We start from the raw sequence: 25060 nt of genomic DNA on the forward strand, positions 1-25060 counted from the left end.
GTGTCCCAGTGTGGGGGGTCTCTCTCTCTCTCTCTCTCTCTGTGTCCCATTGTGGGGCGTCTCTCTCTCTCTCAGTGTCCCAGTGTGGGGGGTCTCTCTCTTTCTCACTGTCCCATTGTGGGGGGGATCTCTCTCTCTCTCTCTCTCTGTCCCAGTGTGGGGGGGGATCTCTCTCTCTCTCAGTGTCCCACTGTGGGGGGTCTCTCTCTCAGTGTCCCAGTGTGGAGGGTCTCTCTCTCTCTCTCTCTCTCTCTGTGTCCCAGTGTGGGGGGGTCTCTCTCTCTCTCTCTCTCTGTCCCAGTGTGGGGGGGGATCTCTCTCTCTCTCAGTGTCCCACTGTGGGGGTCTCTCTCTCAGTGTCCCAGTGTGGGAGGGTCTCTCTCTCTCTCTCTCTCTCTCTGTGTCCCAGTGTGGGGGGGTCTCTCTCTCTCTCAGTGTCCCAGTGTGGGTGGGGTCTCTCTCTCTCTCTCTCAGTGTCCCAGTGTGGGAGGGTCTCTCTCTCTCTCTCTCTCTCTCTCTGTGTCCCAGTGTGGGGGGGGTCTCTCTCTCTCTCTCTGTGTCCCAGTGTGGGGTGTCTCTCTCGCTCTCCGGTGTCCCAGTGTGGGGGGGTCACTCTTCTCTCTCTCTCTCTCAGTGTCCCAGTGTGGGGGGGTCTCACTCTCTCAGTGTCCCAGTGTGGGAAGGTCTCTCTCTCTCTCTCTCTCTGTGTCCCAGTGTGGGTGGGACTCTCTCTCAGTGTCCCAGTGTGGGTGGGTCTCTCTCTCTCTCTCTCTCTCTCTGTCCCATTGTGGGGTGTCTCTCTCTCTCAGTGTCCCAGTGTGGGGGGTCTCTCTCTCTCTCTCTCTCTCTGTGTCCAGTGTGGGGGGGTCTCTCTCTCTCAGTGTCCCAGTGTGGGAGGGTCTCTCTCTCTCTCTCTCTCTGTGTCCCAGTGTGGGAGGGTTCTCTCTCTCTCTCTCTCACTCTCTGTCCCATTGTGGGGCGTCTCTCTCTCTCAGTGTCCAGTGTGGGGGGGTCTCTCTCTTTCTCACTGTCCATTGTGGGGGGGGGATCTCTCTCTCTCTCTCTCTCTGTCCCAGTGTGGCGGCGGGGATCTCTCTCTCTCTCAGTGTCCAGTGTGGGGGTCTCTCTCTCAGTGTCCCAGTGTGGGATGGTCTCTCTCTCTCTCTCTCTCTCTCTGTGTCCCAGTGTGGGGTGGTCTCTCTCTCTCAGTGTCCCAGTGTGGGAGGGTCTCTCTCTCTCTCTCTCTGTGTCCCAGTGTGGGGGGTCTCTCTCTCTCAGTGTCCAGTGTGGGGGGTCTCTCTCTCTCTCTCTCTCTCTCAGTGTCCCAGTGTGGGAGGGTCTCTCTCTCTCTCTCTCTCTCTCTGTGTCCCAGTGTGGGGGGTCTCTCTCTCTCTCTCTCTGTGTCCCAGTGTGGGGTGTCTCTCTCGCTCTCGGTGTCCCAGTGTGGGGGGTCACTCTTTCTCTCTCTCTCTCTCAGTGTCCCAGTGTGGGGGGGTCTCTCTCTCTCTGTGTCCCAGTGTGGGAGGGTCTCTCTCTCTCTCTCTCTCTCTCTGTGTCCCAGTGTGGGGGGGTCTCTCTCTCTCTCTCTGTGTCCCAGTGTGGGGTGTCTCTCTCGCTCTCGGTGTCCCAGTGTGGGGGGTCACTCTTCTCTCTCTCTCTCTCTCAGTGTCCCAGTGTGGGTGGGTCTCTCTCTCTCTCTCTCTCTGTGTCCCAGTGTGGAGGGTTCTCTCTCTCAGTGTCCCAGTGTGGGGGGGTCTCTCTCTCTCCTCTCTCTCAGTGTCCCAGTGTGGGGTGTCTCTCTCGCTCTCAGTTTCCCAGTGTGGGGGGGTCACTCTTTCTCTCTCTCTCTCTCTCTCTCAGTGTCCCAGTGTGGGGGGGTCTCTCTCTCTCAGTGTCCCAGTGTGGGGGGGGTCTCTCTCGCTCTCGGTGTCCCAGTGTGGGGGGGGTCACTCTTTCTCTCTCTCTCTCTCTCTCACTCAGTGTCCCAGTGTGGGAGGGTCTCTGTCTCTCTCTCTCTCTCTCTCTCTCTCTCTCTCAGTGTCCCAGTGTGGGGGGGGTCTCTCTCGCTCTCGGTGTCCCAGTGTGGGGGGGTCACTCTTTCTCTCTCTCTCTCTCTCTCACTCAGTGTCCCAGTGTGGGAGGGTCTCGGTCACTCTCTCTCTCTCTCTCTCAGTGTCCCAGTGTGTGGGGGGGGGGGGGGTCCCTCTCTCTCAGTGTCCCAGTGTGGGAGGGTCTCTCTCTTTCTGTGTCCCAGTGTGGGGGGGGGTCTCTCTCTCTCTCTCTCTCTCAGTGTCCCAATGTGGGAGGGTCTCTCTCTCTCTCTCTCTCTCTCTGTGTCCCAGTGTTGGGGGGTCTCTCTCTCAGTGTCCCAGTGTGGGGGTGTCTCTCTCTCTCTCTCTCTCAGTGTCCCATTGTTGGGGTGTCACTCTTTCTCTCTCTCTCTCTCAGTGTCCCAGTGTGTGGGCGGGGGGGGGGGTCCCTCTCTCTCAGTGTCCCAGTGTTGGGGTGTCACTCTTTCTCTCTCTCTCTCTCTCAGTGTCCCAGTGTGTGGGCGGGAGGGGGGGGGTCCCTCTCTCTCAGTGTCCCAGTGTGGGGGGGTCTCTCTCTTTCTGTGTCCCAGTGTGGGGGGGTCTCTCTCTCTCTCAGTGTCCCAGTGTGGGGTCTCTCTCTCTCTCTCTCTGTGTCCCAGTGTGGGGGGGGGGGGTCTCTCTCTCTCAGTGTCCCAGTGTGGGGGGTCTCTCTCTCTCTCTCTCTCTCTGTGTCCCAGTGTGGGGGGGTCTCTCTCTCTCAGTGTCCCAGTGTGGGAGGGTCTCTCTCTCTCTCTCTCTCTCTCTCAGTGTCCCAGTGTGGGACGGTCTCTCTCTCTCTCTCTCTGTCCCAGTGTGGGGGGGGGGTCTCTCTCTCTCAGTGTCCCAGTATGGGGGTCTCTCTCTCTCTCAGTGTCCCAGTGTGAGGGGGGAGGGTCTCTCTATCTCAGTGTCCCAGTGTGGGGGTCTCTCTCTCTCTCTCTCAGTGTCCCAGTGTGGGAGGGTCTCTCTCTCTCTCTGTGTCCCAGTGTGGGGGGTCTCTCTCTCTCTGTGTCCCAGTGTGGGGGGTCTCTCTCTCTCAGTGTCACAGTGTGGGGGGTCACCCTCTCTCTCTCTCTCTCTCAGTGTCCCAGTGTGGGGGGGTCTCTCTCTCAGTGTCCCAGTGTGGGGGGGTCTCACTCTCTCAGTGTCCCAGTGTGGGAGGGTCTCTCTCTCTCTCTCTCTCAGTGTCCCAGTGTGGGAGGGTCTCTCTCTCTCTGTGTCCCAGTGTGGGGGGGTCTCTCTCTCAGTGTCCCAGTGTGGGGGGTCTCACTCTCTCAGTGTCCCAGTGTGGGAGGGTCTCTCTCTCTCTCTCTCTCTCTCAGTGTCCCATTGTGGGGGGGTCACTCTCTCTCTCTCTCTCTCTCTCTCTCTCTCAGTGTCCCAGTGTGGGGGGGTCTCACTCTCTCAGTGTCCCAGTGTGGGAGGGTCTCTCTCTCTCTCTCTCTCTCTCTCTGTCCCAGTGTGGGGGGGTCTCTCTCTCTCTGTGTCCCAGTGTGGGGGGGTCTCTCTCTCTCTCTCTGTGTCCCAGTGTGGGGGGGTCTCTCTCTCTCTGTGTCCCAGTGTGGGAGGGTCTCTCTCTCTCTCTCTCTCTCTCTGTCCCATTGTGGGGCGTCTCTCTCTCTCAGTGTCCCAGTGTCGGGGGGTATCTCTCTCTCTCTCTCTGTGTCCCAGTGTGGGGGGGGGGGGGATCTCTCTCTCTCTCAGTGTCCCAGTGTGGGAGGGTCTCTCTCTCAGTGTCCCAGTGTGGGGGGTCTCTCTCTCTCAGTGTCCCAGTATGGGAGGGTCTCTCTCTCTCTCTCTCTCTGTGTCCCAGTGTGGGGGGGTCTCTCTCTCTCAGTGTCCCAGTGTGGGGGGTCTCTCTCTCTCTCTCTCTCTCGGTGTCCCAGTGTGGGGGGGTCTCTCTCTCTCAGTGTCCCAGTGTGGGAGGGTCTCTCTCTCTCTCTCTCTGTGTCCCAGTGTGAGGTGTCTCTCTCTCTATCAGTGTCCCTGTGTGGGAGGGTCTCTCTCTCTCTCTCTGTGTGTCCCAGTGTGGGGGGTCTCTCTCTCTCAGTATCCCAGTGTGGGGGGCTCTCTCTCTCTCTCTGTGTCCTAGTGTGGGGGTCTCTCTCTCTCTCTCTCTCTGTGTCCCAGTGTGGGGGCGTCTCCCTCTCTCAGTGTCACAGTTTGGGGGGCCTCTCTCTCTCTCTCTGTGTCCTAGTGTGGGGGGGTCCCTCTCTCTCAGTGTCCCAGTGTGGGAGGGTCTCTCTCTTTCTGTGTCCCAGTGTGGGGGGGTCTCCCTCTCTCTCTGTGTCCCAGTGTGGGGGGTCTCTCTCTCTCAGTGTCCCAGTGTGGGGGGTCTCTCTCTCTCAATGTCCCAGTGTGGGGGGGTCTCTCTCTCTCTCTCTCAGTGTCCCAGTGTGAGAGGGGCTCTCTCTCTCAGTGTCACAGTGTGGGGGGTGTCTCTCTCTCTCTCAGTGTCCCAGTGTGGGGGGGGTCTCTCTCTCTCTCTCAGTGTCCCAGTGTGGGGGGGGGGATCTCTCTCTCTCAGTGTCCCAGTGTGGGTGTCTCTCTCTCTCTCTCTTTCTCTCAGTGTCCCAGTTTGGCGGGGGGGGGGGGTTACTCTCTCTCTCAGTGTCCCAGTGTGTGGGTCTCTCTCTCTCTCTCTCTCTCTCTCAATGTCCCAGTGTGTGGGTCTCTCTCTCTCTCTCAGTGTCCCAGTGTGGGAGTGTGGGGGGGTCTCTCTGTATCTCTCTCTCTCTCAGTGTCCCCATGTGTGGGGGTCTCTCTCTCTCTCTCAGTGTCCCAGTGTGTGGGTCTCTCTCTCTCTCTCAGTGTCCCAGTGTGGGAGTGTGGGGGTCTCTCTCTCTCTCTCAGTGTCCCAGTGTGGGGGGGTCTCTCTGTATCTCTCTCTCTCTCTCAGTGTCCCATGTGTGGGGTCTCTCTCTCTCTCAGTGTCCCAGTGTGTGGGTCTCTCTCTCTCTCTCTCTCTCTCAATGTCCAGTGTGTGTGTCCCTCTCTCTCTCTCAGTGTCCCAGTGTGGGAGTGTGGGGGTCTCTCTCTCTCTCTCAGTGTCCCAGTGTGGGGGGGGTCTCTCTGTATCTCTCTCTCTCAGTGTCCCCATGTGTGGGGGTCTCTCTCTCTCTCAGTGTCCCAGTGTGCAGGGGTCTCTCTCTCTCTCTCTCTCAGTGTCCCGGTGTGCAGGGTCTCTCTCTCTCTCAGTGTCCCATGTGTGGGGTCTCTCTCTCTCTCTCAGTGTCCCAGTGTGCAGGGGTCTCTCTCTCTCTCTCTCTCAGTGTCCCAGTGTGGGGGGGTCTCTCTGTATCTCTCTCTCTCTCTCAGTGTCCCCATGTGTGGGGGTCTCTCTCTCTCTCTCTCTCTCTCTCAGTGTCCCAGTGTGCAGGGGTCTCTCTCTCTCTCTCTCTCTGTGTCCCAGTGTGCAGGGGTCTCTCTCTCTCTCTCTCTCAGTGTCCCAGTGTGTAGTGGTCTCTCTCTCTCTCGCTCAGTGTCCCAGTGTGGGGGTCTATCTCTCACTGTCTCTCTCTCAGTGTCCTAGTGTGTGTGTGTGTGTGTATGTGTGTGGCGGGGGGAGGGTGGGGGGGGGTCTTTCTCTCTCTCTCTCTCTCTCTCTCGCTCTCAGTGTCCCAGTTTGGGTATGTGTCTCTCTCTCTCTCAGTGTCTCAGTGTGGGGGGTCTCTCTCTCTCTCAGTGTCCCAGAGTGCAGGGGTCTCTCTCCCTCTCAGTGTCCCAGTGTGGGGGGGGGGTCTCTCTCTCTCTCACTGTCCCATTGTGGGGGGGTCTCTCTCTCTCTCTCTGTGTCCCAGTGTGGGGGGTCTCTCTCTCTCACTGTCCCATTGTGGGGGGGATCTCTCTCTCTCTCTCTCTCTCTGTGTCCCAGTGTGGGGGGTCTCTCTCTCTCTCACTGTCCCATTGTGGGGGGGGAACTCTCTCTCTCTCTGTGTGTCCCAGTGTGGGGGGGATCTCTCTCTCTCTCTCAGTGTCCCAGTGTGGGGTGGTCTCTCTCTCTCTCAGTGTCCCAGTGTGGGGGGGAATCTCTCTCTCTCTCAGTGTCCCAGTGTGGGGGATCTCTCTCTCTCTCTCTCTGTGTCCCAGTGTGGGGGGTCTCTCTATCTCTCACTGTCCCATTGTGGGGGTTCTCTCTGTCCTCTCTCTCTGTGTCCCAGTGTGGGGGTCTCTCTCTCTCTCACTGTCCCATTGTGGGGGGGATCTCTCTCTCTCTCTGTGTCCCAGTGTGGGGGGGATCTCTCTCTCTCTCTCTCAGTGTCCCAGTGTGGGGGGGATCTCTCTCTCTCTCTCTCAGTGTCCCATTGTGGGGGGGATCTCTCTCTCTCTCTCTGTGTCCCAGTGTGGGGGGGATCTCTCTCTCTCTCTCAGTGTCCCAGTGTGGGGGTCTCTCTCTCTCAGTGTCCCAGTGTGGGGGGGATCTCTCTCTCTCTCTCTCAGTGTCCCAGTGTGAGAGGGGCTCTCTCTCTCAGTGTCCCAGTGTGGGAGGGGGCTCTCTCAGAAGGGAGCATTGATTTGAGAAACACATCAGCAATGTTCTAGGAGCCCAGCAAATTTGAAGGGCCCAATGGTCTAATTGTTATCCAATAATGTACGGCCTTTCAGACATGGGCGGAGTTAGGTGACGTTGGCTCCATTGGCCGAATATCTGTAGTATATGTTCCGCTGAGGCTAAAAGGCATTGAGATTTAGGCACTGCATTTTTGTTCGATATTGGAATGGTTTTTTCCTCAGCTCTTTGAATTCGGTTAGGCCGTTCCGTCCTTCCTGCTCAGACACCCAATTCTAAATCACTCAAAATGCCGTTGGCCTGTCGTTACAGGTCGGCCCGTACGGATACCAGTGAACAGGGTGGACACTCTCAACTATGTATCCACGTTGTGAACACAGGAGATATGGTCAGTAAGTTTGCAGATGACACCAAAATTGGACAGCGAAGAGGGTTACCTCAGATTACAACAGGATCTGGACCAGGTGGGCCAATGGGCTGAGAAGGAGAAGTGGCAGATGGAGTTTAATTCAGACAAATGCGAGGTGCTGCATTTTAGGAAAGCAAATTTTAGCTGAACAAAGAGACCTTGGAATGCAGGTTCATAGCTCCTTGAAAGTGGAGTCGCAGGTAGATAGGATAGTGAAGAAGGTGTTTGGTATGCTTTCCTTTATTGGTCAGAGTATTGAGGAGAAAGTGATGGCTGCAGATGCTGGAGATCAGAGCTGAAAATGTGTTGCTGGAAAAGTGCAGCAGGTCAGGCAGCATCCAGGGAACAGGAGAATCGACGTTTCGGGCATAAGCCCTTCTTCAGAGTATTGAGTACAGGAGTTGGGAGGTCATGGTGTGGCTGTACGATGATGAGACAATTCAGCTGAACAAGTCCACACCGATCTTCCAAACACCATCCCAAACAAAATCACCACTCGTCCCAATCCCTAAACCACGACACATCCCTGGGCAATATGGGACAATTTGGCATGGCAAATCCACCCTAACCCTGCACATTCCTGGACACTATGGGACAATTTAGCACGGCCCATCCACCCTAACCTGCACATCCCTGGGCACTATGGGACAATTTAGCATGGCCAATCCACCCAAATCTGAACATCCCTGGGCACTATGGGACAATTTAGCATGGCCAATCCACCCTAACCTGCACATCCCTGGGCACTATGGGACAATTTAGCACGGCCAATCCACCCTAACCTGCACATCCCTGGGCACTATGGGCCAATTTAGCACGGCCTATCCACCCTAACCTGCACTCCCTGGGCACTATGGACAATTTAGCACGGCCAATCCACCCAAACCTGCACATCCCTGGGCTCTATGGGACAATTTAGCATGGCCAATCCACGCTAACCTGCACATCCCTGGGCACTATGGGACAATTTAGCATGGCCAATCCACCCTAACCTGCACATCCCTGGGCACTATGGGACAATTTAGCACGGCCAATCCACCCTAACCTGCACATCCCTGGGCACTATGGGACAATTTAGCATGGCCAATCCACCCAAACCTGCACATCCCTGGGCACTATGGGACAATTTAGCATGGCCAATCCACCCTAACCTGCACATCCCTGGGCACTATGGGACAATTTAGCATGGCCAATCCACCCTAACCTGCACATCCCTGGGCACTATGGGACAATTTAGCACGGCCAATCCACCCTAACCTGCACATCCCTGGGCACTATGGGACAATTTAGCATGGCCAATCCACCCAAACCTGCACAAATCTGGGCACGATGGGACAATTTAGCATGGCCAATCCACCCTAACCTGCACATCCCTGGGCACTATGGGACAATTTAGCATGGCCAACCCACCCTAACCTGCACATCCCTGGGCACTATGGGACAATTTAGCATGGCCAATCCACCCTAACCTGCACATCCCTGGGCACTATGGGACAATTTAGCATGGCCAATCCACCCTAACCTGCACATCCCTGGGCACTATGGGACAATTTAGCACGGCCAATCAATGACAGCAAACGCTGGAAACCAGATTCTGGATTAGTGGTGCTGGAAGAGCACAGCAGTTCAGGCAGCATCCGAGGAGCAGTAAATCGACGTTTCTGGCAAAAGCCCTTCATCAGGAATAAAGGCAGAGAGCCTGAAGCGTGGAGAGATAAGCTAGAGGAGGGTGGGGGTGGGGAGAAAGTAGCATAGAGTACAATAGGTGAGTGGGGGAGGGGATGAAGGTGATAGGTCAGGGAGGAGAGGGTGGATTGGATAGGTGGAAAAGGAGATAGGCAGGTAGGACAAGTCCGGACAAGTCATGGGGACAGTGCTGAGCTGGAAGTTTGGAACTAGGGTGAGGTGGGGGAAGGGGAAATGAGGAAACTGTTGAAGTCCACATTGATGCCCTGGGGTTGAAGTGTTCCGAGGCGGAAGATGAGGCGTTTTTCCTCCAGGCGTCTGGTGGTGAGGGAGAGGCGGTGGAGGAGGCCCAGCACCTCCATATCCTCGGCAGAGTGGGAGGGGGAGTTGAAATGTTGGGTCACGGGGCGGTTTGGTTGATTGGTGTGGGTGTCCCGGAGATGTTCCCTAAAGCGCTCTGCTAGGAGGCTCCCAGTCTCCCCAATGTAGAGGAGACCGCATCGGGAGCAACGGATACAATAAATGATATTGGTGGATGTGCAGGTAAAACTTTGATGGATGTGGAAAGCTCCTTTGGGGCCTTGGATAGAGGTGAGGGAGGAGGTGTGGGCACAGGTTTTACAGTTCCTGCGGTGGCAGGGGAAAGTGCCAGGATGGGAGGGTGGGTCGTAGGGGGGCGTGGACCTGATCAGGTAGTCATGGAGGAACGGTCTTTGCGGAAGGCGGAGAGGGGTGGGGAGGGAATTATATCCCTGGTGGTGGGGTCTGTTTGGAGGTGGCGGAAATGTCGGCGGATGATTTGGTTTATGCGAAGGTTTGTAGGGTGGAAGGTGAGCACCAGGGGCGTTCTGTCCTTGTTACGGTTGGAGGGGGGGGTCTAAGGGCGGAGGTGCGGGATGTGGACGAGATGCGTTGGAGGGCATCTTTAACCACGTGGGAAGGGAAATTGCGATCTCTAAAGAAGGAGGCCATCTGGTGTGTTCTATGGTGGAACTGCTCCTCCTGGGAGCAGATACGGCGGAGGCAGAGGAATTGGGAATACGGGATGGCATTTTTGCAGGAGGTAGGGTGGGAAGAGGTGTAATCCAGGTAGTTGTGGGAGTCGGTGGGTTTGTAGAAAATGTCAGTGTCAAGTCGGTCGTCACTGATGGAGATGGAGAGGTCCAGGAAGGGGAGGGAGGTGTCAGAGATGGTCCAGGTAAATTTAAGGTCAGGGTGGAATGTGTTGGTGAAGTTGATGAATTGCTCAACCTCCTCGCGGGAGCACGAGGTGGCGCCAATGCAGTCATCAATGTAGCGGAGGAAGAGGTGGGGAGTGGTGCCGGTGTAATTACGGAAGATCAACTGCTCTACGTAGCCAACAAAGAGACAGGCATAGCTGGGGCCCATACGTGTGCCCATGGCTACCCCTTTAGTCTGGAGGAAGTGGGAGGATTTGAAGGAGAAATTGTTAAGGGTGAGGACCAGTTCGGCCAAACGAATGAGAGTGTCGGTGGAGGGGTACTGTTGGGGGCGTCGGGAGAGGAAGAAACGGAGGGCTTGGAGGCCCTGATCATGGCGGATGGAGGTGTAGAGGGATTAGATATCCATGGTGAAGATGAGGTGTTGGGGGCCGGAGAAACGGAAGTCTTGGAGGAGGTGGAGTCCGTGGGTGGTGTCTCGAATGTATGTGGGGAGTTTCTGGACTAGGGGGGATAGGACAGAGTCGAGGTAGGTAGAGATGAGTTCAGTGGGGCAGGAGCATGCTGAGACAATGGGTCAGCCAGGGTGGTCAGGCTTGTGGATCTTGGGAAGGAGGTAGAACCGGGCAGTGCGGGGTTCCCGGACTATGAGGTTGGAAGCTGTGGGTGGGAGATCTCCTGAGGTGATGAGGTCGTGTTTGGTCTGGGAGATGATGGTTTGGTGATGGGGTCACGGTCGAGGGGGCGGTAGGAAGAGGTGTCCTCGAGTTGGCATTTGGCTTCAGCGATGTAGAGGTCAGTGCGCCAGACTACCACTGCGCCCCCATTATCCACTGGCTTAATGGTGAGGTTGGGATTGGAGCAGAGGGATTGGAGGGATGCGCGTTGTGAGGGTGAGAGGTTGGAGTGGGGGAGGGGGGTCGACAGGTTGAGGCGGTTAATGTCCCGGTGGCAGATGGAAATGAAGAGGTCGAGGGCAGGTAATAGGCCAGCGCGGGGTGTCCAGGTGGATGGAGTGTGTTGGAAGTGGGCGAAGGGTTCCTCAGAAGGTGGGCGGGAATCCTGATTGTGAAAGTAAGCTCGGAGTCGGAGGGGGTGGAAGAAGTGTTCGACGTCACAGCGTGTATTAAATTTATTGATGCGTGGACAGAGGGGGATGAAGGTGAGGCCTTTGCTGAGGACTGGTCTTTCGTCCTCAGTGAGGGGAAGGTCTGGAGGGATGGTGAAAACTCAGCAGGGTTGGGAGCTGGGAGCTGGTGTGGGTGTATCCACCCTAACCTGCACATCCCTGGGCACTATGGGACAAAAAAGCATGGCCTATCCACCCTAACCCGCACATCCCTGGGGACTATGGGACAATTTGGCACGGCCTATCCACCCTAACCTGCACATCCCTGGGCACTATGTGACAATTTAGCATGGCCTATCCACCCTAACCTGCACATCCCTGGGCACTATGGGACAATTTAGCACGGCCAATCCACCCTAACCTGTACATCCCTGGGCACTATGGGACAATTTAGCATGGCCCATCCACCCTAACCTGCACATCCCTGGGCACTATGGGACAATTTAGCACGGCCAATCCACCCTAACCGCACATCCCTGGGCACTATGAGACAATTTAGCACGGCCAATCCACCCTAACCTGCACATCCCTGGGCACTATGGGACAATTTAGCATGGCCAATCCACCCTAACCTACACATCTTTTGCGCTGTTGGAGGAAACCGGAGCACCCGGAGGAAACCCCCGCAGACCTGGGGAGAACGTGCAAACTCCACACAGACAGCCAAGTGAGTGTAGGATCGATGCCAGGTCTGTGGTGCTGGGAGGCGTCAGTGCTAACCACTGAGTCTCAATCTCAGCCCTTGGGTGCTGAAGGGATCAGAAGGCTTGGTCTTGGGAAAGTAGGGACAGGATACCGAGTCGGACGGTCAGCCTTGACTTAATTGAATGGCAGAGGAGGCTGTACGGGCCAAATGGCCTCCTCCTTCCTCCTATCTTCTGTGTTCCTCAAGATGTTGGCATCTCCAATGGCATTATGGGTCTCATCTGAAGTTGAAAAAAATTGCCACTTGTCATTGGTATCCTTCTGACTCGAATTCTTGCCAGCCAGGCAACGTTTCCCACATTTCAAGGAATACAGGTAACAGCCTTAGTCACATGACAGCACCCATCAAACATCACCATTTTAGGAAAAAACGCTCTCCCTGTCCACCTTATCGAACCCTCTGATTATCTTGTATGTCTCTAAAAGTCACCTCTCCACTTCTCTCTCACGAAAACAGCCTCAAGTCCCTCAGCCTTTCCTCGTAAGGCCTTCCCTCCATACCAGCTAACATCCTAGTAAATCTCCACTGAACCCTTTCCAAAGCTTCCACATCCTTCCCATTGTGTGGAACTGCATGTAATACTCCAAGTGTGGCCGCACCAGAGTTTTATACAGCTGCAGCATGATCTCATGGCTCCGTAACTCAATCCCTCTCCCAATAAAAGCTAACACACCGTATGCCTTCTTAATAATCTTGTCAACCTGGGTGGCAGCTTTCAGGGATCTGTGTACCTGGACACCGAGATCTCTCTGCTCATCTACACTACCAAGAGTCTACCCAGAGTCTACCAAGTGTCAACGTCTAAACCCTCTTTCAAATGCGATGGGGGTTTCTGTCTCATTAACTCTTACAGGCAGCAGGTTCCATATCCCCACCACCCTCTGGGTGAAAACATCTTTCCTCACATCCCCTCAGAACCTCTACCCATTATCTCGCAAACCCCCTCCCCCACCCCGTCGTTGGGCATCTAAGGAGAAAGTTCTCTCTCCCTGTTGACGCTCCTCATCATTTTATCCATCTAAGCCATGCCCCCTCTCTCGATCTCCGCTGCTCTGAGGGAAACAACGCCAGTCCATCCAATCTCTCTCCAACGCTGCAACTCTCGAGCCCAGGCGCTATCCTGGTAAATCTCCATCTGCGCCCTCCTCCAGTGCTATCGCACGTCTCCTGTAATGTGAATTGGGTTCAAAGTTCATCCACGGGATGAGGGCATCACTGACTAGGCCAGTATTTATTGCCTGTCCCTAATTGCCCACAGGACAGTTAAGAGGCAACCACATTTCTGTCGAGGTGGAGCCACATGTTGGCCAGACCAGGTAGGGATGACAGCTCTCGTAAGTGACTCAGATGGGCTTTTCCCAAACAATCACCAATCAATTTGTGCTCATTCTTAAACTCACAATTCCAACTATTTATTGAAGTTATTGAGTCATAGAGATGTACAGCACGGAAACAGATCCTTTGGCCTAACTTGTCCATGCCGACCAGATTTCCAACCCAACCTAGTCCCACCTGCCAGCACCCGGCCCATATCCCTCCAAACCCTTCCTATTCATATACCCATCCGAATGCCTCTTAAATGTTGCAATTGTACCAGCCTCCACCACATCCTCTGGCAGCTCATTCCATACACGTACCACCCTCTGGGTGAAAAAGTTGCCCCTTAGGTCTCTTTTATATCTTTCCCCTCTCACCCTAAACCTATGCCCCTCTAGTTCTGGACTCCCCAACCCCAGGGAAAAGACTTTGTCTATTTATCCTATCCATGCCCCTCATAATTTTGTAAACCTCTATAAGGTCACCCCTCAGCCTCCGACACTCCAGGGAAAACAGGCCCAGCCTGTTCAGCCTCTCCCTATAGCTCAAGCCCTCCAACCCTGGCAACATCCTTGTAAATCTTTTCTGAACCCTTTCAAGTTTCACAACATCTTTCCGATAGGAAGGAGACCAGAATTGCATGCAATATTCCAACAGTGGCCTAACCAATGTCCTGTACAGCCGCAACATGACCTCCCAACTCTTGTACTCAATGCTCTGACCAATAAAGGAAAGCATACCAAACGCCGCCTTCACTATCCTATCTACCTGCGACTCCACTTTCAAGGAGCTATGAACCTGTACTCCAAGGTCTCTTTGTTCAGCAACACTCCCTCGGACCTTACCATTAAGTGTATAAGTCCTGCTAAGATTTGCTTTCCCAAAATGCAGCACCTCGCATTTATCTGAATTAAACTCCACCTGCCACTCCTCAGCCCATTGGCCCATCTGGTCCAGATCCTGTTGTAATCTGAGGTAACCCTCTTCGCTGTCCACTACACCTCCAATTTCGGTGTCATCTGCAAACTTACTAACTGTACCTCTTACGCTCGCATCCAAATCATTTATGTAAATGACAAGTTAAATTCCTCCATCTGTTGTCATAGGATTCGAACTCGGGTCCCCAGAACATGGCCTGGGTTAGTAATCGGTGAAGATCCCAATAAGGGATTACAGAACAGCACACGATACTCGATCTGTGACCAAAGTTCTCAATTTCCTCTGGTTGCTTGGCTGTGATGAGTTGCCTATTGAACTGTTGCCTATTATTCTGTTCTTAGCCATGTTAGGATGGGATATCATAGAACAGAAAGGGCAGCGAGGAAGGCTACTGGGCCTCCATCAGTCAGGGCATTGAGTGCAAAGGTTGGGAAGTTATGTTGCAGTTATACAGGACATTGCTGAGGCCACACTTGGGAATATTGTGTTCAGTTTTGTCCACCTTGCTACAGGACGGCTGTTGTTAAACGTGAAAGAGTGCGGATGAAATTTGCAACGATGTTGCCAGGGCCGAAGGGACTGAGTTATAGGGAGAGGCTGGACAAACTAATCACTTTTTTCTTGCAGGTGTAGGAGACTGAAGGGGACCTGAGAGAAGGTGAAAGCGAGCACGGCAGATGCCGCAGATCAGAGTTGAAGAGTGTGGTGCTGGGAAAGCGCAGCCCGGTCAGGCAGCATCCCGAGGGGACCAGGAGAGTCCACGTTTCGGGCAAAAGCCCTTCAACGGGATTCCCCTGTTCCTCGGAAGCTGCCTGACCTGCTGTGCTTTTCCAGCACCACACTCTTCAATAAGGTCCTTATGGAGGTGTATAGGATTGTTAGAGGCATGGATGGGGTGAATACACTCAGTGTTTTTCCCAGGGGTGGGGAAGTGAGGAGTTTAAGGTGAGAGGGGATAGAATAAAAGGGAACCTGAGGGGCAACTTGTTTACATAGAAGGTGGTACGCATTTGGAATGAGGTGCCAGAGGAAGTGGTAGAGACGGGTCCATTAACAACATTCAAAGGCATTTGTACAAATACATGGGTAGGAAAGGGTTATAAGGGCATGGGCCAGGTGCAGGGAAGTGGGGTAAGTGTGCACGGCCATTTTGACCGGTGTGGACCAGTTTGGGTCAAAGGCCTATCTCTGTGCTGTAGGACTCTGAATCTATAGCAGCCGAGTCGCTTACTGTCACTTGTATGTTTACCAAGAGAAACGCCGTGAGAAGTGTTTAAATTGCCGCACCATGGCGCGTACGTTAATGATAGAAGGCCCAGAGATAACCATCACTGAAGGCAAACACCACCTTTAGGTAAATTCATGGCTCCTGGGTTCGGGAAAAGACAGAATAGTCACCAGGCCGCAATGGGGAGTGGCTGGAATTCTGGGCAGCAGGATTCCGCAACAGCCTCTCCGCGGAACAATCTCATCGAAATCTCTGGATAATCCGCCCGCAGGAATCCCTGACTGACACCTGCGATGGAATCTCGGGCTGACGTCATCCGTCAGAGACCCCCCTCTAGTCTCACCATTCCCCATCACCTTCATCCATCAGAGACACCCCTCTCGTTTCACCATCCCCCATCGCGATCGTCCATCAGAGACCCCCCTCTAGTCTCACCATCCCCCCATCGCCATCGTCCATCAGAGATCCCCCTCTAGTCTCACCATCCCCCATCACCTTCATCCATTAGAGACCCCCCTCTAGTCTCACCATCCCCCCATCGCCATCGTCCATCAGAGACCCCTCTCTAGTCTCACCATCCCCCCATCGCGATCGTCCATCAGAGACCCCTCTCTAGTCTCACCATGCCCCCATCGCGATCGTCCATCAGAGCCCCCCACTCAGGACACACCATCCCCAATCGCCATTGTCCATCAGAGCCCCCCCTCTGGACACACCATACCCAATCGCCATCGTCCATCAGAGTCCCCCCTCCGGCCTCACCATCCCACATCACCGTCGTCCATCAGAGATCCCCCTCCAGTCTTACCATTCCCCCATCTCCATCGTCCATCAGAGACCCCCCTCCAGTCTCACCATCCCCCCATCTCCATCGTCCATCGGAGACCCCCCTCCAGTCTCACCATCCCCCCATCGCCATCGTCCATCAGAGTCCCCCCTCCGCTCTCACCATCCCCCCATCTCCATCGTCCATCAGAGACCCCCCTCCAGTCTCACCATCCCCTCATCTCCATCGGAGTTTCGGAGACGCATGGTCAGAGATCTGGGTCCCTACTCCATTTCCAGCGTTGAAAGGGGGCTGTCCATGCTGAGGCCATTCAGTCCACCTGGAGAAACTGAAGGGAGATGACGGGGATGGAGTTTGGAGGGAAGGTGGGTTTTGCTGCGGGAAGGAGGGTTGGGCATCCATTCCTGGGGATTGTAGTTTGTGGTGGAGCGGGCATTGGGAAAACGTCCAAGACCATGGTGAAGGGGTGGGGAGTAAATCAATTCAGGATCTGGAGCTGGGAAAGGTAGTGGGGTGTTGATGGGACGGGAGTCACGTAGGGAAGGGGGTGTTGCCCCACAGTCAGGACCAGCCCAGCTTCGAGGAGGGAGTCATGGTCTGACCACACCCTGGGGTGGTCTCCTCATACAGAAGGATGCGGGGGGGGGGGGGGGGGGGGGGGGGGGGGAAGGTGTGGGCAGCGCAGGGTCCTCAAAAGAGCATCTCCCTCAGTGCCTGTAGCCCTGCATTGCCCCATGGCTGACCCACCCTAACCTGCACATCCCTGGGCACTATGGGACAGTTCAGCATGGCCAATCCACCCTAACCTGCACATTCCTGGGAACTATGGGACCATTTAGCATGGCCAATCCACCCTAACCTGCACATCCCTGGGCACTATGGGACAATTTAGCATGGCCAATCCATCCTAACCTGCACATCCCGGGACACTGTGGGACAATTTAGCATGGCCGATCCATCCTAACCTGCACATCCCTGGGCACTATGGGACAACTTAGCATGGCCAATCCACCCTAACCTGCACATCCCTGGGCACTATGGGACAATTTAGCATGGCCGATCCATCCTAACCTGCACATCCCTGGGCACTATGGGACAATTTAGCACGGCCGATCCACCCTAACCTGCACATCCCTGGGCACTATGGGACAATTTAGCATGGCCAATCCACCCTAACCTGCACATCCCTGGGCACTATGGGACAATTTAGTATGTGCATCAATTTATGATACAATATAGACAGCGCATCATCCGCCGTCATTTCCGCCACCTCCAAACGGACCCCACCACCAGGGATATATTTCCCTCCCCTCCCCTATCAGCTTTCCGTAAAGACCACTCCCTCCGTGACTCCCTCGTCAGGTCCACACCCCCCACCAGCCCAACCTCCACTCCCGGCACCTTCCCCTGCAACCCGCAGGAGGTGCAAGACTTGCGCCCACACCTCCCCCCTCACTTCTCTCCAAGGCCCCAAGGGAAACTTCCATATCCGCCACAGATTCACCTGCACCTCCACCCACATCATTTATTGCATCCGCTGCACCCGATGTGGCCTCCTCTATATTGGGGAGACAGGCCGCCTACTTGTGGAACGTTTCAGAGAACACCTCTGGGACACCCGGACCAACCAACCCAACCACCCCGTGGCTCAACACTTCAACTCCCCCTCCCACTCCACCAAGGACATGCAGGTCCTTGGACTCCTCCATCGCCAGACCACAACAACACGAGGGTTGGAGGAAGAGCGCCTCATCTTCCGCCTAGGAACCCTCCAACCACAATTGATGAACTCAGATTTCTCCAGTTTCCTCATTTCCCCTCCCCCCACCTTGTCTCAGTCAAATCCATCGAATTCAGCACCGCCTTCCTAACCTGCAATCTTCTTCCTGACCTCTCCGCCCCCACCCCAGTCTGACCTATCACCCTTACCTTGACCTCTTTCCACCTTTCACATTTCCGACGCCCCTCCCCCAAGTCCCTCCACCCTACCTTTTATCTTAGCCTGCTGGAAAACTTTCCTCATTCCTGAAGGGCTTATGCCCGAAACGTCGATTCTCATGTTCCCTGGATGCTGCCTGACCTGCTGCGCTTTTCCAGCAACACATTTTCAGCTACAATTTAGCATGGCCAATCCACCCTAACCTGCACATCCCTGGGCACTATGGGACAATTTAGCATGGCCAATCCACCCTAACCTGCACATCCCTGGGCACTATGGGACAATTTAGCACGGCCAACCCACCCTAACCTGCGCATCCCTGGGCACTATGGGACAATTTAGCATGGCCAATCCACCCTAACCTGCACATCCCTGGGCCCTATGGGACAATTTAGCATGGCCAATCCACCCTAACCTGCACATCCCTGGGCACTATGGGACAATTTAGCATGGCCAATCCACCCTAACCTGCACATCCCTTGGCACTATGGGACAATTTAGCATGGCCAATCCACCCTAACCTGCACATCCCTGGGCACTATGGGACAATTTAGCATGGCCAATCCACCCTCACCTGCACATCCCTGGGCACTATGGGACAATTTAGCACGGCCAATCCACCCTAACCTGTACATCCCTGGGCACTATGGGACAATTTAGCATGGCCAATCCACCCTAACCTGCACATCCCTGGGCCCTATGGGACAATTTAGCACGGCCAATCCACCCTAACCTGCACATCCCTGGGCACTATGGGACAACTTAGCATGGCCAATCCACTCTAACCTGCACATCCCTGGGCACTATGGGACAATTTAGCACAGCCAATCCACCCTAACCTGCACATCCCTGGGCACTATGGAATAATTTAGCGTGGCCAATCCACCCTAACCTGCACATCCCTGGGTACTATGGGACAATTTAGCGTGGCCAATCCACCCTAACCTGCACATCCCTGGGCACTATGGGATAGTTTCCCATAGCCAATCCACCCTAACCTGCACATCCCTGGGCCCTATGGGACAATTTCCCATAGCCAATCCACCCTAATCTGTTCATCTTTCCGATTGTAGGATGAATCTGTCGCACTCAGAGGAAATCCACGCTGACACGGTGCAAATGTGCAAACTCCGCACCGACAATTTCCCGAGGAGGGAATCGAACCCGGGTCCCTGTCCCTTTGAGGCAGCTGTGCTCCCCCGTTCTGGACTGTGAATGTTGTTTGCGATTCGGGGATTCTGACCTGTAATACCTCGGCACCCGGTTGGAGGGTTTGATCTCTGGGGAGAGGCTGAACAGGCTGGGGCTGTTTTCCCTGCAGTGTTGGAGGCTGAGGGGTGACCTTGTAGAGGTTTATAAAATTATGAGGGACATGGATAGGGTAAATAGGCAAAGTCTTTTCCCTGGGGTCGGGGAGTCCAGAACTAGAGGGGTATAGGTTTAGGGTGAGAGGGGAAAGATATAAAAGAGACCGAAGGGGCAACGTTTTCACGCAGAGGGTGGTACGGGTATGGAATGAGCTGCCAGAGGATGTGGTGGAGGCTGGTACAATTGCAACATTTAAGAGGCATTTGGATGGGTATATGGATAGGAAGGGTTTGGAGGGATATAGGCAAATGGGACGAGATCAATTTATGATATCAGGTCAGCGTGGATGAGTTGGGCTGAAGGGTCTGTTTCCCTGATCTATGAATCTACAAGTGGGGTAAACAGTGACTAGATTACATTAGAGTGTGGAAACAGGCTCTTCGGCCCAACAAGTCCACACCGACCCGCCGAAGCGCAACCCACCCATACCCTGACATTTACCCCTTACCTCACACTACGGGCAATTTAGCATGGCCAATCCATTCTAACCCGCACATCTTTGGACTGTGGGAGGAAACCGGAGCACCCGGAGGAAACCCACGCAGACACGGGGAGAACGTGCAAACTCCACACAGTCAGTCGCCCGAGGCGGGAATTGAACCCGGGTCTCTGGCGCTGTGAGGCAGCAGTGCTAACCACCGTGCTACCGTGATCTCATTGATCAGTTGATATCTCGTTCCCCTCGCGTGCACACGGCACGTGATGCCTCAGCCAGTGTCATCGCTTTCAGGACATGTTGGTGGGCACCATGGATGGAGTTGTTGGTGCTCAGAGACGCAGACAGACAGACAGACAGGCTGTAAAACCCGTGAGCACTGGTTGAACCATGAGTGGCGATAGCCAGTGCAGCACTCCCGTTATCCACCGATTTCCCAATTTCTCTTTCCTTCCCTGGGCCACCTCACTGCTGTCCCCAGTTCCCACAGCTGGGCTGGAGGGAGCTGAGATGCCAGTGGGACCCTTGGCCATTTTCTGGGGGGGTGGGGGTTTGGTCAGGTGACCCTCAGGTGACATTTCGGAGTGAGGCCCATGGATAATCTGAGGGTCTCCCCACCAACCCCCCCCCCCTGCCCCCCCGATCTGTCTCAACCCCATCGCGTATAGACCTGAACTCTTCATCCGCCCCTCACTTGACCACCCCCTCAGCACCAGAACCTCGCTCATCACCCATACCAACCACTTGGGGGAGGACTCCGAGACGCTAAACTATTTGAGAAAGTTCCTAGAATTGCACCTTCCATCCAGGGCCATAAGCCGTGTGCTGGGTGACAAAGGGCATGTGGGTGGCTTTCGGTCAGCATGGATAAGATGGGCCAAATGGCTCCTTTTTTTTGGGGTGTATTGTTTCTAATGTTCTTTCACGGGGCAGTTAGGGGTCAGCCACTGGGTGTGGAGTCACGTGTAGGCCGGATCAGGTAAAGATGGCTGCTCTCCCTCCCTGAAAGTTATTGGTGAACTCATTCCTGAAGAAGGGCTTATGCCCGAATCGTCGATTCTCCTTCTCCTCGGATGCTTCCTGGCCTGCTGTGTTTTTCCAGCACCACATTTTTCAGCTCTGGTCTCCAGTATCTGCAGTCCTCACTTTCTCCTAGATGGGTTTTCCGCCAATCGCCAATGGTTGTCATTAGGACTCTTCATAGCAGATTTGTATTGGATTCAAAATTCAAATTCCAATTTGTATTGGGCTCGAACCTGGGTCCCCAGGACATGACCTGGATCTCTCAATCCAGCGATAATGCTTGACAAAGTCGCCCCTTAGGTCCCTTTTATGTCTTTCCCCTCTCACCCTAAACCTATGCCCTCCAGCTCTGGATTCCCCCATCCCAGGGAAAAGACCTTGTCTATTTATCCTATCCATGCCTCTCATAATTTTGTAAACTACTATAAGGTCACCCCTCAGCCTCCGACGCTCCAGGGAATACAGCCCCAGCCTGTTCAGCCTCTCCCTGTAGCTCAAATCCTCCAACCCTGGCAACATCCTTGTAAATCTTTTCTGAACCCTTTCAAGTTTCCCAACGTCCTTCCCTCAGGAGGGAATCCTATGACCTTTCGAACGTAGCTGGCTGAGCACGGGGAGAGTCATAACAGTTCAGGCTGTGGGCCTAGTCTGGGATATTGGCTTTGGTGTGTACCTTTGGCAGTATAGAATAGATGGACCGAACAGCCTCCACTGTCCTGGAGGATTCTCTGGTTCATGAGGGATGCGAGTGGATGAGGTTGGGAGAAAACGTTCCCGATTGTGTAAGGATCAAGAACAAGAGGTTAGGGGTTGAAAGGAAAGGGATAGCAGGGGACCCTTTCTCTGTGCGGCGAGTGGTCAGGGGCCTGGCTTTGGCTGAGAGTGTGGTGAAGGCATGTTCAACAGAAGTCTTTAAAACCTGCTTTGGTCAGTATTCCCCTTTCCAATTTGCAGGAAAAGACCCCGGAACGCCAGGACCTGAAATGCTGATTGGGAGGGCTAGTACAGATGTCTCGGCCTGAGTGGCCTCTGGCCGCAGTGTGACAATTCGGCGACTCGCTGACTCGTACGGTGTAGGGTCTGGGTACAAGCACTGATGGCAGAACAGGCTGTGGGTGTTACTGGGGGGCAGAGTATAGATGGATCTCATTGACAGGACAAAGGCGGATGGAGATGGAGAGGGGTTTGGGGATGAGCAGGGAGCACGTCTGTGGGTGGGCACCACTGTCTGTTGTCAGGGGGTGAAGTTTACAAGTAGGGGAGAGACGCCTAGGTGGTGTGCAATGGGTGATTTGTGCCCCTAACATGGGGATCGTGTACAGGTGGATATACCCTGGGTGTTCATACTGGGCCTAGAGTCAGGATGGGGAGAGTCTGCGCTTCAATAACACGGTGGTGTTGAGACGGACAGAGACTGAGTGCTAACCAGGATGCTCTGGGTTAGGCCCCAGGCTGTTCCACTGGAGGATCAGAGACATATTCCCAATGAACGGGGACGGGGTTTGGAGGGGAAGGTACAGGGGCTGGTGTTTCCCCCCCCCCCCCCCCCCCCCCCTCCCATACCTTCTGCCCTTGTCCTTCTGGATGGTAGCAGTGGGGGAGGGGAGCAGTTGGAGAGTCACCACCCCAGGGCAGTGCTGAGTGATTGTGGACATTGGAAATCATTCCCACGCTGTGAAAGTGGCAGCGCTGTGGCCTTTAGCTGGTTAACTCCCGTTCCCAGGCCCGATTTGTTCCACTCGAGGTGATCCTGACGAGGTTTGCGTCAGCGGGAACTGCGAGGGACCCATCTGGCAGGCAGAGAAAGTTGTTGACAGCAGTCAGTGGGAACCCGAGAGAGAGGCAATGCCACCTGGGAGTGCATCGCCTCATGCTCTGAACAGCAAAGAGCAAAAACAACTTTCACAGAGAAAAAGGCCAAGTGCTGTAGTATACAGTAAACTATGGACAGATTTGACTGAAAATCTATGTCAAAAACAGTATCTGAGTGTAAATCGACACAACAGTCCGACTGCGTAAAGTCTATTTGTTTAATAAAATCGAAAAAATGAACTTTTAAAGCTCAGCTGAGAGAGATCGGACTGCCCTCATGTTCACTTCGGGCCTACTACATTCACCAACTCCTAACCCCAGGAATGCTTCATGCTTCCCTTTCCAAAGCAACGTTCTTCAGTTTATTTGGCCCAAATTTGTTCCGAGGAGACAGAGTGAACCTTCGAAGGTTTAATTCCAAGCGAGGGAGAGTTTATTTGTCCTGATATTGTGCTCCCGGTTGCTTTCCCATGATTGAGCTGTCTCTGGGTGAAGCCATTTCTCCTTATCCCTGTCCTACACGGGCTATCCCGTATCCTTAAACTGTGACCCCCTGGTTCTAGACTCCCCTGGTCACCGGGAACATCCATCCTGTGTTTACTCTGTCACGTCCCATTTGGAATTTATGGATTTCTGTGAGATTCCTTCCTCCCCTCGCCAGTGAATAGAGTCCTAACCACTCCAATCTCTCCTTGTACTTCCCAGGAATCAGTCTGGTGAACTTTCCCTTCATTTCCAGGACGTCCTTCCTCAGATAAAGGAAAGAAAACCCACGCACAGTATTCCAGGTGTGGTCTCCCCCAGGCCCCAGTACATTTGCAGCAAGGCCTCCCTGCTCCTGTGCTCCAATCCTCTGGCTATGGAGGCCCACGTACCATTTACCTTCTTCACTGCCTGCTGCCCCTTCAGTGCTGACCTTCAGCGGCTGGTGTAGGAGGGACGCCCTGGTCTTGTGACACCTCCATCCTCTGTCCAAACTCGGGTCCAATCGGTTATTCATCTGCCTTCCTGCTTTTGCGAATGAACTGGATAACCTCACGGCCTTCCATCCTCCCCTTCATTTTCCCACTGGCTCAACTTGTCCCAGTCTGCAAGACCATAAGATGTAGGAGCAGAAATTTGGATGTTGAGCCATTTCACCCAACCTGGACAATTTAGCACGGCCAATTCTCCCCCCCACCCCCGCCCCTGCCTAACCTGCACAGCTTTGGATTGTGGGAGGAAACCCATGCAGACACGGGGAGAATGTGCAAACTCCACACAGACAGTCGCCCGAGGCGGGAATTGAACCCGGGTCTCTGGCGCTGTGAGGCAGCAGGGCTAACCACTGTGCCACTGTTTAGATGGGTGTGGATTATACGCAGGCACGTGGGACTGGCCCAGTTTAGTCAGCCTGGTTGGCATGGACCCGTCGGACCTCAGGGGTCTGTTTCTGTACTGTATCACTCCACAGCAAAAGAAGCAAAGACGAGGACAGAACAGGAACAGGCCCTTCGGCCCTCCGAGCCTGTGCTGATCACCATGCCTGAACGAAACTAAAACACCCACCTTCTGCCCCATGTCCCTCTCTTCCCTTCCTGTTCATGTAACCATCCAGATGCCTCTTAAATGTCACCAATGTGACTGCTCCCACCCCCCAGTGTGTTCCAAACTCCAACCACGCTCTGCATGAAAACCTTCCCTCGCACATCTCCCTTAAACTCCCCCCTCTCCCCCTCCAACCTTAAACCTGCAACCCCCTTGTAATTGAAATGTCAACCCTGGGGGAAAAACCCTCTGACTATCCCACCCTGCCTCGGCCTCTCATAATTGTGTGGACCTCCCATCAGGTCTCCTGTCAGCCGCTGTCTTTCCAGTGAAAACAATCCTAGTCTTTTTTAACCTTTCCCCACAGCCAATGCCCTCGAGATCAGGCAACATCCCGGTGAACCCTCTCTCCAAAGCCTCTGACGTCCTACTGTTAGGTGCGGTGACCAAAACTGCCCACAGTACTCCAAATGCGGCCTATACCACCGCAACATGGTTCGCGATGGCCCAGCCGATGAAGACAAGCGTGCCTTTCTCATCAGCAAGTCCTCCCGCGTTGCCATGTTAAGGGAACTGTGGACCTGCATGCCCAGATCCATCTGTATGTTAATGTTTCTCAGGGTTCTGCCATTTATAGTATAATTCACACCTCAGTGTGATCCTCCAAAATGCATCAAAGCACATTTGTCTGGATCTGCCAGTCCAAGTCGCCAATCTCTCTATATCCTGTTGCATCCTTCCACAATCAGCAGCACACCACCTATCTTCGTGTCAGACCACCCACATTTTCTTCCAGATTATTTTCATATACCACAAACAGCAGAGGGCCTCAGACTGATCCCTATGGAACACCACTAGTTACCGGTCTCCGTTCTGAAAAACAACCTTCCACCGTTACCCTCTGTCTTCTATGACTAAGCCGGTTTTGCATCCATCGAGCCGGCCCACCCTGAATCCCCTGTGACTTTAGTTTTGTACCAATCTGCCATGGGGG

Source organism: Chiloscyllium plagiosum, unplaced genomic scaffold (genome assembly GCF_037043375.1).
Source record: "Chiloscyllium plagiosum isolate Xiang-an unplaced genomic scaffold, Cpla_swu_hap1 HiC_scaffold_40, whole genome shotgun sequence".
Taxonomy (NCBI): Eukaryota; Metazoa; Chordata; class Chondrichthyes; order Orectolobiformes; family Hemiscylliidae; genus Chiloscyllium; species Chiloscyllium plagiosum.